Raw genomic sequence first — 11,337 nt, forward strand, 5'->3', positions numbered from 1 at the left:
CGATTCATCCCGGTAGTACTAAGATGTATCAGGACCTACGCCAGAGGTTCTGGTGGACTAGGATGAAGAGAGAAATCGCTCAGTTCATTGCCAACTGTGACGTTTGTCGTTGCGTTAAGGCAGAGCATCAAAGGCCTGCTGGCACCCTTCAGCCTTTAGCTATTCCTGAATGGAAATGGGATAAAGTTGGTATGGACTTCATCACCGGCTTTCCCAGGACCAAGAAAGGGAATAACGCTATCTTCTTAGTCGTTGATCGTCTTTCCAAAGTGGCTCACTTCCTTCCTGTTCGGGAGAGTATCACTGCTAGTCAGCTTGCTGACTTATACATTTCTCGAATAGTGTCACTTCATGGTGTTCCACTAGAGATCAATTTAGACCGTGGCAGTCTTTTCACTTCTCATTTCTGGGAGAGTTTCGAAACTGCCATGGGAACCCATCTTTCCTTCAGTACCGCTTTCCACCCTCAGTCGAGTGGTCAGGTGGAACGGGTCAACCAAATTCTCGAAGACATGCTTAGAGCTTGCGTTATCTCATTCGGTATGGATTGGGAGAAATGTCTTCCTTTTGCCGAGTTTGCTTATAACAACAGCTATCAATCCAGCCTCAAGAAAGCTCCTTTTGAGGTTCTCTATGGACGAAGATGTCGAACACCTTTGAATTGGTCAGAAACCGGTGAAAGACAATTCTTTGGACCGGACATGATCTAGGAGGCAGAAGAGCAAGTTTGCATCATTCGTGAGAATTTGAAAACAGCCCAGTCTCGTCAAAAGAGTCAGTATGATCATCATCATAAGGATATGACTTATGAAATTGGCGACCAAGTTTACCTTCGGGTTACTCCTTTGAAGGGTACCCATCGTTTCGGTATCAAGGGCAAGTTGGCTCCTCGTTACATTGGTCCCTTTCGCATTCTTGCTAAACGAGGAGAGGTTGCCTACCAATTGGAACTACCCCCACATCTTTCTCGAGTTCATGATGTCTTCCACGTCTCTCAACTCAGGCGTTCCTTCTCGGATCCTATCCGCGGAGTGGACCACGAAACACTTGATCTCCAAGATAACCTCACATACCGAGAGTACCCGGTTCGCATTCTTGATCAAGAAGAGCGTGTCACTCGACGTCAGAACATCAAGTTTCTCAAAGTTCAGTGGTCTCATCATTCCGAGAGAGAAGCTACTTGGGAGCGAGAAGATCGTCTTCAATTGGAATACCCCGCTTTCTTTCCGTCGACCCCTGAATCTCGGGACGAGATTCTTTCAAGTGGGGGCGAGTTGTCACATCCCTAGTCTGGTATGACCTAGGCTAGCTAGTCATTTGTGCATCATGTTTAAATTCCATTTAATCTTGAAATGAGGATTTGTGAAACCCTCAGAATCATCTCTGAAAATAACCCCAAATAAAAATTGCTCCAAAAAGGTCCAAGAAAATGTTCATGTTACCCTCTGAAAATATTGGACAGAGATAAAAATCAAACCAATATTTTTAGGAGCTCATGGATATTTATTTTGGCCATTTGGATTTAATTCGATAAATATTTGCATTGGAAATATATTAGTTATATATATTAATATATGTCCAAAAATTATGCCATTTATAAAGGAGCTCTGGAATATTATAGCTAGCTCCTGCAAAAATTGGCATAAGGTAATTAAATGATTTAATATTTTAATTAAATCAAAACAAATGTCAGGAAAAAATAGAAAAACAGAAATAAAGAGGAGAAGCTTACCTGGGGCTCCCCCCTGTGCAGCCCAGCAGCAGCAGGCCGGCCCAGCCAGCAGGCGGCCCAGCCCGCCTCCTCCTCTGTCGTCTTCGTCCTCGACAGAGGGAGGGGAGCGTGCCCGGCGCGCGCGCGCGCCACCGCGCCATGCCACCAGCTCGCCTGCCTGCCTGCCCTGCCAGCGCGACGCCGCGTTGCTTCTTTTCGGTGCCGCCCCGATCCCCTGGCCTCACCCCCTCTCTCCCATGCTTTTCCCCTTCTCCCTCTCTCTCACCCGAGAATCACCGTCGCCGCCGTCCATAGCCACCGTGGCCTTGGCCACTGCCGCACCTCCCCGACACGCCTCCCAGCTCCGCCGCGACCCCCTCTCCCTCCTCAACGAGCAAAGCAACCCGGACGAGCTTCGCTTCATCGTAATCGCCGTCGTCTTCAAGCTCCGGCCGACGAGATCGCCGTTTTCGCTCCAGCTGCCCCAAGCCTTCCCCGAGCTCGCCGACGACGCCGTTGGATTCGCTGTGAGCCCCGCCGTCGAACCCCCCCCCCTTCTCCCCTGCCTCCCCGTGCCCCGCAGCCCGATCCCGCTCGCGCCCGAACTCCGGCCGCCGCCCAAGTGGTCGCCGCTGTCGATCTAGGCCATCTCCGGTGAAACGGAGGGCACCAGTGGGTGCGCGCGAGCCCCAGCTTCCCGCGCATGCCTTCCGCTGCTCGATTGGGCGCCGGAGTGGAAATCCCGCGCCCTCCGCCGCGTTTGCTGCCGCCGGCGGCTAAACGCCGGCGTGTTAGCCCCGGTTGACCAGGGGGTTTGACCTCCCCTGGCTCAATGACAAGTGGGGCCCGTCCCTGCTAATTCGGGTTTAGGATTAGTTTAAATTTAATCAACCTCTGTTAATTAACCCTGACACTAACCAGTGGGCCCCAGCGCCACTAATCCTTTAGTTAGGATTAAACTAACCCTGTTTAACCCCCTGACACTGACGTGTGGACCCCACACGTCAGGTTTGACCCCAGCCAGCCGCAGTTGACCGCTGACATCGTGCTGACGTCATCCTGGCGCAATATATGATTTCTGGAATTAAAATAACTCAGGAAATTCTAGAAATTGATTTAAACTTCAAAAATTCATATCAATTCAACCATAGCTCAGATTGAAATGAATTATATATGAAAAATTATCAGAAAAATGCAATCTTTCCATCTGTACTAGTTTCATGCATGACAAACCAACTTATACATGCTGAATATGAGAAAACACATTATGGCATATTAAGAGACTTATTTTGGAGTTGCATTTGAACCTTTTGTTCAAATGGACTTCATTCAAATTGAATACTAGTTGCATTAGCTCAAACAGCATCACATCTACATGCCATGTTCATGCATCATATTGTTGCATATGATTGTGTATTGATTGCCGGCACTGTTCCTTCTCGATAGGTCTTGCTCCGGAGACGTTCCAGAGTACCTGTCTATGAAGCAGTGTCTCCCTTGTTGATTTACCAGGCAAGCAAACCCCCTTGTTCATTTCGATAAAACCCTACTCTCTCGCTCCTGCTCTCAGTTATTGCATTAGGACAACAACGATTCATCTGCTACTTTGTGCTGCGGTAGTTGAACCCATTCCTCTGCATGACCTGTCATTGCCACAGTAAATAGTTGAAACCCAGTAGCATGTGTAGGAGTTGATTGAGCCATGTTGTGTTCCTACCATGCTATACCTGCTATTGCTTAGAGTGTGTCAGGTCTGATTCATTGGGAATGAATTGGAGTGTTATGATATGTTCTGATGCTGAGAGTGAAGTGTGTAAACACGATTTGGTAAAGGTAGTGGTGAGAGGCCATGTAGGAGTACATGGTGGGTTGTCTCACTGGAACCGTCCTTAAGCCCTGAGTTCTGTGTATGTTGTCCAATGACTCGATACTACCACACATTGGGCTCCGGGCGCTCCAAGCCCTCTCGACTTATTAACCAACTTGATCTCTGTCCAGGAGTCGCAACTAGTTTTTGGTGTTTGTAGGTAGTGCTATTTTTCTACCAAGTGGCACCCGGCAGGGTGGGCTTGGGACAGACTAGGCACTGGTGGCACGGTGTACCAAGTGGCACCCGAATGGTGGGCTTGGGAACCCTGCTCACATCGTTTGGGGCCGTGAGCGACACCCCGGCCGCATCTCCTTGCGGATGGAACCCGAATAGGCGATAAACCTGGGCTAGAGTCTTGTGTGGTTAGTTAGGTCGTGGCCGACACCCTCGCCAGGCTTCCGCTTGAAGGTTGCCGAGATACATGATGTGTACATGGCGGTAAGTGGCGAGAGCGTGTGTGAAGAAGTACACCCCTGCAGGGTTAACATGATCTATTCGAATAGCTGGGTCCGCGGTTATGGACTTCTTGGATGCTTACATGGTACATAGACAACTTGAAGTGGATACTCTAAAATGCTCAAGACAAGTGTGAGTGCTATGGATGGCCTTCTCGTAGGGAGACGGGGATGAATCCATAGTAGCGTATTGTGTGGTGATTAGTGGACTCGTGTACGTTGTCTCACCTCCAGAGTTTCGGGTAGTCGTAGAACAGGATAGCCACAGAGTCAAAGCTGGCTTGCTGCAACTAAACTCCACATTACCCTCTTGACACAAATGCATGTATGGTAGGATCTGATGTAAGTCTTGCTGAGTACCTTTGTACTCATGTTGCTTTATTTATGTTTTTGCAGCGGAGACCTCGGTCTTATTAGTGTTCTCGTGGACTTCGACGAGTAGCTTGTACCTCAGCTACGATCTTGATCGGACGTTGTAGATAGTCAGGCTTTCAGCCTTTTTCATTTATAGATGTGTGTACTCGGACATGTAATGCTTCCGCTTGTTGCTTGTATGCTCTATATGATGGATCTTGTGACCCCTGTTTGCAATAAATGCTATGATGGCTCTTCTGAGCCTTTATCCATTTGAGTTGTTGAGTTATGCTGTGATGCCATGTTGTACAGCACATACTTGCATGTTATGCGTACGTGTAATGTGTATTGCTATGTGTGGGATCTGACTATCTAGTTGTTTATCCTTAGTAGTCTCTCTTACCGGGAAATGCCTCCTAGTGCTTCCACTGAGCCCTGGTAGCTTGCTACTGCTCCGGAACACTTAGGCTGGCCGACATGTGTCCTTCTTCGATCCTGTGTCTGTACTTTCGAGGAAATGTCACGCGATGAATACCGGAGTCCTGCTAGCCCGCTACAGCCTGGTTCACCGGAGTCCTGTTAGCCCAGTGCTACAGCCTGGATTCACTCGCTGATGACCGACACGTTCGATGCTGGGTCATGGATGCCTGTCCCTGTAAGTTAGTGCCACTTTGGGTTTACGACTAGCCATGTCAGCCCGGGCTCTTTATCATATGGATGCTAGCGACACCATCATATACGTGTGCCAAAAGGCGCAAACGGTCCCGGGCAAAGGTAAGGCGACACCCGTGGGATACCGTGCGTGAGGACGCAAAGTGATATGAGGTGTTACATGCTAGATCGATGTGGCATTGAGTCGGGGTCCTGACAGCACCGCTGTCATTTGCATGCATTACTATTGGTTTATATTGGGTATGACTATGACTAGATCTCTTTTACCATGAGTTACAATGTTTAGTCAGTCCTTGGTCTTTAAAGGTGCTCTGCATTTATGTTTTGCGGTCTCAGAAAGGGCTAGCGAGATACCATCTTGTCATATCATATTATGATTGTTTTGAGAAAGTGTTGTCATCCGAGATTTATTATTATTGCTTTCTAGTTGATTATGCCATTGATATGAGTAAACATGAGACCTAAGTGTTATTGTTAATATGGTTAGTTCATAATCTTTGCTGAAAACTTGAATGCTGGCTTTACATATTTGCAACAACAAGAGCAAACCGAGTTTGCAAAAGTTTTTCTTTATCACTTTCAGTTTGTCATTGTGCTTGAGGACAAGCAAAGGTTTAAGCTTGGGGGATTTGATACGTCTCCGTCGTATCAACTTTTCCAAACACTTTTTCCCTTGTTTTGGACTCTAACTTGCATGATTTGAATGGAACTAACCCGGACTGATGCTGTTTTCAGCAGAACTGCCATGGTGTTATTTTTGTGCAGAAATAAAAGTTCTCAGAATGACCTGAAAATCCATAGAGCAACTTTTTAGAATAAATAAAAAATACTGGCGAAAGAATCAGCGTCAGGGGGCCCATACCCAGACCACGAGGATGGGGGGCACGCCCCCTCCCCTAGGGCGCGCCCCTGCCTCGTGGGCCCCCTGGACGTCTACCGACCTCAACTACATATATTTGCTTTCACGAAGAAAAAAATCAGAGAGAAAGTTTCATCGCGTTTTACAATACGGAGCCGCCGCAAAGCCCTAATCTCTCCTGGGAGGGCTGATCTGGAGTCCGTTTGGGGCTTCGGAGAGGGGGATTCGTCACCGTCGTCATTATCAACCATCCTCCATCACCAATTTCATGATGCTCACCACCGTGCGTGAATAATTCCATCATAGGCTTGCTGGACGGTGATGGGTTGGATGAGATTTACCATGTAATCAAGTTAGTTTTGTTAGGGTTTGATCCCTAGTATCCACTATGTTCTGAGATTGATGTTGCTATGACTTTGCCATGCTTAATGCTTGTCATTAGGGCCCGAGTGCCATGATTTCAGATATGAACCTATTATGTTTTCATGAATATATGTGAGTTCTTGATACTATCTTGCAAGTCTATAGTCACCTAATATGTGTTATGATCCGACAACCCCGAAGTGACAATAATCGGGATACTTCTCTTTGATGACCGTAGTTTGAGGAGTTCATGTATTCACTATGTGTTAATGCTTTGGTCCGGTACTCTATTAAAAGGAGGCCTTAATATCCCTTAGTTTCCATTAGGACCCCACTGCCACGGGAGGGTAGGACAAAAGATGTCATGCAAGTTCTTTTGCATAAGCACGTAGGACTATATTCGGAATACATGCCTACATTACATTGATGAATGGGAGCTAGTTCTGTGTCACCCTATGTTATAACTATTACATGAGGAATCACATCCGACATAATTATCCATCACTGATCCAATGCCTACGAGCTTTTCACATATTGTGCTTTGCTTATTTACTTTACCGTTGCTACTGTTGCAACTACTACAAATCTGCTACTGATACTTTTGCCACTGTTATCGTTACTTCCATACTACTACAAATCTGCTACTGATACTTTTGCCACTGTTATCCAGGTGTGGTTGAATCTAAAACTCAACTGCTAATACTTGAGAATATTCTTTGGCTCCCCTTGTGTCGAATCAATAAATTTGGCTTGAATACTCTACGCTCGAAAACTATTGTGGTCCCCTATACTTGTGGGTTATCACGCCATGTGTCTCTCTTTTAATGGCTATAGGAGGTGCCGTGCGGACGGCTGCTTGACTGAACGGGAGGCGTGCGAGCGCAGTCCGGTGTGCAGGCTGATCGAGAGGCATGCAAGCTCTCCTGCAATGCGTAGGCTCACCGGGAAGCATGCGAGCTATACGATGTGCAGGCTCATTGGGAAGTGAGCCCTTTGGCTTCCATGGCCGCCCACCTTGCTCGCATCCTCTCTATTAATGGCGCCCGAGCCACTTTTTAATAAGGGCGGCCTTACTGTTCGCCTCCCATTCCCCTCCCTCTTGCAGACCTCCACCAACACCATGATGCAGAAGGATCATCTTCCACTAGTCTTCAAGTTTGGTGAAGTCGACTCCGAGCCCGACGAGATAGAAAATAAGGAGGAATGGGGCCTGATGGACATGGTCCTGAACGAGCTGGCCACGACAGTTGCTGCCCCCACGACCGTCCCAGCTCCCATCCCTACACCCACGCCAGCAACCATCCCTGTAGCATGTACGGGCTGCTCGTCGAGCACTATCGCAGAGCTGGAAGCCGCGGGCATCACCGAGGTCTCCGCGGACCCGCGCAATCTTGTGTACATGCTAGCGAATGCGCCCGTGCGTGTGCGCGCTCCTGCACCCACTGTGGTGCCAGTCCCCGTGCATTTGCCTGCACCCACCGCGCATGTGCCTGTGTGCACGCCCGCCTCAGCGGCATGTGACACCGCCGTCGACCGCTACCTTGCAGCGCCATGAGTTGCCGTCCTCCTGCGCCCGACCCGTCGATTGCGTGATGAAATGATGTTTGATTTCCAAGTGAAGAACATTCTATGCTACCTTGAAGACTTCAACAACGGTGTCCCGGAGGATGACAATGACAATGCCGGCACGACACATCTCCTCTGCCGCCGCCGGAAATAGTTTTTTGGGTTTAATACTATATCTCGATCATATGAATATAGTGTGACTAAATGAAAGATATGGTTTGAATGAATTTGCATTTTTCTCTCTTAATATACAGACTTATCAAACGATTTTATTTAAAAAAATATCAATGGTTTTTAAATATAAAACACTCATCACAAATGTTTTAGTTAGAACACAAGTATGCAAACCGACAGCTTCCCCAGGAAGCCAAGGGAAAATGTGTCGAGCAGGATTTGTGTAGCTATTGATCGCAAATGTTTTAGATAGAACACCCGTATGTAAACCGACAACTTCCCAGTAAGCCAAGGGAAAATGTGCTGAGCAAGATTTGTGCGGTTCTTCATCGCAAACGTTTTAGATAGAACACCCGTATGCAAAGTGAGAGCTATGGTCTTCCACAGTAAGCCAATGGAAAATTCGCAGCGTAGGATTTGTGCATCTCTTCAACGCAAATGGTTCAGATTGAATACGGTATGCAAAGCTAGACTTCGGTGCTAAGCCAAAAGAAAATGTGCCGAGCAGGATTTGTACATCCCTTCAATGCAAACGGTTGTTTTGGATGACCCGTGTGCAACCACATACATGCAATTTGGTAAGATATGCATCTGTCATATTGGGTATATTGCAATTTGTCAAACTGGAAAGATTGACATTTGTTGATCTAGTAACATTGCCATTTGTCAACCTTGTAACACTGCGATTTGTCAAAATATGCAGCTAAAAATCACTAGCACTATCTAATTTTTGCAACTAAAGTTCCGTAATTAAGCATATTTCATTCATATATTAAGCAGTCGCTCTTTATACAAACAATTCAACTTGACAGCGAACCGACCAAACTTTTTCTCAATTGTTGCCAACCACATACTGAAATAGCTAGTTCAACTATATATACAAGCTAATTTTAAGTACGTTTGTATAGTTCCACCACATCTATAGTCAGATAAACTAAACAAAATAGCCCCTAAATACTACTACCATGGAGGGTCTTTGTACTACTTCTGGCAGCCTCTCCTCTGCTGAGCGCACTCAGTAAGAGGCAGAGGAGGAGGAGCCTACCGACGAGCTGGACAACTGCAATACGGTGCCTACCACTGCTCCACCTTCAGCGACGCTCACCTCGAACGCCCTCTCGAAGCGGAGGTTCTCCTTGTAGATCTCCTGATTCCTCGCCTCTGCGGCGGCCTATGATGTGGCCACGGCAGTGTTAAGGCTCTTTGCATGCTTGACGAGGCACTCCTCCTTCTCCCACGGGAACTCGATGTAGCGCGTAAGGTCGCTGACGCACGTGCGGGCTCTACCTCCGCCTCCTTCCTTCGGGCAGCGGTGGCGAAGCGGGTGATGACCCCGACGGTCAACGGTGGGCTGGCGGCCACAGCGTCCAACGATGGGGTGGCAGCCATGTCCACCACGGTGGCAGAGCGGGTGATGGCCACGGTGATTGGCAGTGGGGTGGCAGCCACGACGGCCATCTCCCGCCTTCGGGCTGCGGCAGCGGAGCGGACAATGGCCCTAGCTTTCGACGGTGATGTGGCGTCCATGGCGCTAGATAGTGGGGTGGCGGCAACGGCGGCCGGAAATAGCTAGCAACGAGAAGCGGCGGCGAAGCGTGTGGTGGGTGTTCCACGCACACCCACAAGGACGTCACGCACATACACTACGCCAGGGACTGCACCACCGCCGTGGTGTAGCCTCCCAGCTGGAGCTGTCCTCGGATGACGGCAGAGTGGCTGAGCAACGACGACGGACCGGTGCCATTGGCGATTGTGGGAGAAGTAGACGAGATAAGCTACAGTGAGGGAGGGGAAAATGCCACGCGGGACTCGCCGTCCGTGAGTGTTTAATGGTTTATATATCAAGCTGGTAAGCATTGGGATTTAGGGGATTTCACCAAGTCGGGCGGGAAGCTTGCGCGAGAACCTGCACTGTTGCGCGGGAACGGGCTCACCAGCGTTTGGCCAAAAGAGTGCCCTCGCGCACTGCTCAAGCTTGCGCTCTAAGCCGTCTGCTGCAGTGGGGTTGTCGGATTCGGGGCTCCACAGACCCAAGATAGATTCGAACTCTGGGGTGAGTGTGAAGGACTCAACCTCCCCAGTCTACCAACTCATTGATCTCATGGCCTAGCTTGATGAACTTAGGAAGAATGAGACAAGGCAGTTTACCCAGGTTCGGGCCACCTTGCAGTGTAATACCCTACTCCTGCTTTGTGGTGGATTAGCCTCGAGGTGGGCCGAGGATGAACTAGTACAGTGGAAGAACAACCTCAAGATGTGTGTTCCTGTGTGTGTGTGAGGGTGGATGGCCCGAATCCTCTCCCTCTATGGTGGTGGCTAGGCTATACTTATAGTGGCCTTGGTCCTCTTCCCCCAAATGAAGGCGGCAAGGGATCCCGCAATGGCCAAATTTGAAGGGAGACAACTAGTACATCTTGTCCTGACGAAAGGTGGTCTGCGCCTGCAAAGCTTCTGGTCGTGACGTCATGGTGGGATCGGCGATGACCTCCGTCTTGCCGTCCTGGCGGTCTTGGTCTTATAGCATGGAAATGGAAACCTTTGGTTGATTCCTTGGGACTCCGCGCATGCACTTGCCTCTTTAGCACCAAAGAGGAAACCTGCTGTACTGCGAATGCTGGTGCCCGCCTGGCCTTGGTTGTCATGGCTTGCGTCATCCTAACCTCACAAGGTGAGGGCTTGCATGGAAATCTCCGCTCCTCGGGAGCCAGCCTAAGGAGGCCACTCCTTCTGGAGGTCTTGGGGTCGTTCTCCTCGCGAGGCTTGCCCCCCTCCCCCCCGCGAGAGTCTTACGTTATTGGTGCTGAAGATGAGACGTACCAGGCTGTCGACAGAGCCACACCATGGGCCGCAGGCAGGCAAGTTTGGGCAACCGGTTCCCAGAACACAGACAGTAGCCCCCGGTCCCAAGGCGCGCTCAGACTTGGCTTCGAGACAAAGCTAAAGGGCAAGGGCGAAGCCCCACGGGCCCCAATCGCCTGCGGACCCGGTCGACGCATGGCGCTTGATTGGACGTGGGCGTCTTCGCTTCCCCACACTGCCTCAGCAACCGTTTGACCTGACAAGAGCCTGATGCATGCAACACGATCATCATTACTGTGGATTGTGGAGGTCGGCGGTTGGCCTCCCTCTGGCTATAAATGGGGGGAGGGGCGGAGCCCCTGCTCATCTCCATCTTCTTGCTACTTGCTCCCTCATCCTCCTTCTTTTCTCGCTGTCTCGTTGCGGCACCCATGGCGCCAATGAGGAGGTTGTTATCAGCGGAGAAAGGGAAGGCCCCAAGGACGGGCCAGGCTTGCCGCCGCCCAAGAGAGGC

The sequence above is a fragment of the Triticum aestivum genome, chromosome 6B, assembly GCF_018294505.1.
Source record: "Triticum aestivum cultivar Chinese Spring chromosome 6B, IWGSC CS RefSeq v2.1, whole genome shotgun sequence".
NCBI classification, from domain to species: domain Eukaryota; kingdom Viridiplantae; phylum Streptophyta; class Magnoliopsida; order Poales; family Poaceae; genus Triticum; species Triticum aestivum.